The sequence below is a fragment of the Tupaia chinensis genome, unplaced genomic scaffold (assembly GCF_000334495.1).
Source record: "Tupaia chinensis unplaced genomic scaffold, TupChi_1.0 Scaffold148065_1, whole genome shotgun sequence".
NCBI lineage: Eukaryota > Metazoa > Chordata > Mammalia > Scandentia > Tupaiidae > Tupaia > Tupaia belangeri.
The window spans coordinates 502603-503618 of record NW_006207915.1 but is presented as its reverse complement, the minus strand read 5'-3'; the positions used below and the strand labels follow the sequence as shown (position 1 = coordinate 503618).

At 65.0% G+C, this 1016-nt stretch overlaps 1 protein-coding gene across 1 annotated transcript in view; it reads left to right on the top strand.

Moving 5' to 3' along the window:
* Positions 1 to 1016, top strand: part of FYCO1 (FYVE and coiled-coil domain autophagy adaptor 1) — a 71442-nt gene that overhangs the window by 11883 nt on the left and 58543 nt on the right. The window lies entirely within an intron of this gene.

Here is a 1016-nt window from a genome sequence, read left to right as displayed (position 1 = left end):
GCTGCGGGTGGCCGCGCCCACTCCAGGGTCTGCTGCCCTGGCTCCTGCGGCAGGAGGGGATACGGCAGTGGAGGGCGACTACACGCGTGAGAAGTCTGGGCCGCACAGGGTGGGGTCTGGGTGGCTCCTGGAAGTCAGCGGGGGTGCCGGCCATCTGCTCTGGTGACCAGGGCTCAGCCTTTAAGGGTCAGCAGGTCTTGCTGGCCAAAGCACTCCGCTTGGCATCAGGTCAGGGTGGACCTGCGACTCCACTCCTTGCTGTCTGGTGCTGGTGGCTTTAGACAAGTGACATGACTCCCGAGTGCCAAGTGTCTCTTTCGTAAATGGGGACGACGTTGTTTTTCTCACCAGGGTGACTGAGCGAATTAAAAGTGACCGTGTGTGCAAAGACAGGGCACACGCACAGCAAACCTTCGGACGGTGACAGCTGCCACCATGGTCACCTCTAGTCTCTCTTTACCTTTGTCAGAGCTGCTATCTGAGGGCGGGCTCGGTGGTTCTGAAAGGACACGGGCTGCCAGGCCTTGTCCAGCGGCCCTGTCCCCTCACCTGTGCGGCCCTTTAACCACCCGTGTCCTCACGTCCCTCCTGCAGCTGCCCAGGCGTGGCGGCTAACTCGGACGCAGCAGCAGAGGGGACGGCCACTGAGCTTAAAATAGAAGCATTCCTGGATCGGTCCGAGGGCCGCACGGGCTGCTGGGTGCCAGGCTGGGTCGTCCCCACACCAGGCTGAGCTGGCCCCTGGGCAGCTGGAGGCCGCACACCTCCCGACAAGGAGCTGCGTCCCCAGAGGCAAGCCAGGCGCTCCTTGGTCTGGACGCCCTGGGGTACGTGCCCTGGGCCTCTCCCCCCCTGCCTGGCCAGCGGCTGCTGAGCACTCCCTGGGAAAAGAGGCCGGGAAAAGGCTGGGCAGGTGCCAGGGCGACTGGGCCCTCAGGCCAGCAGGGCCCTCTGATCTGAGCCGGCCACTTCCAGTCCTCGTGGGGGTGGAGGCAGCCGCTCGTGGCCCCGGGAGG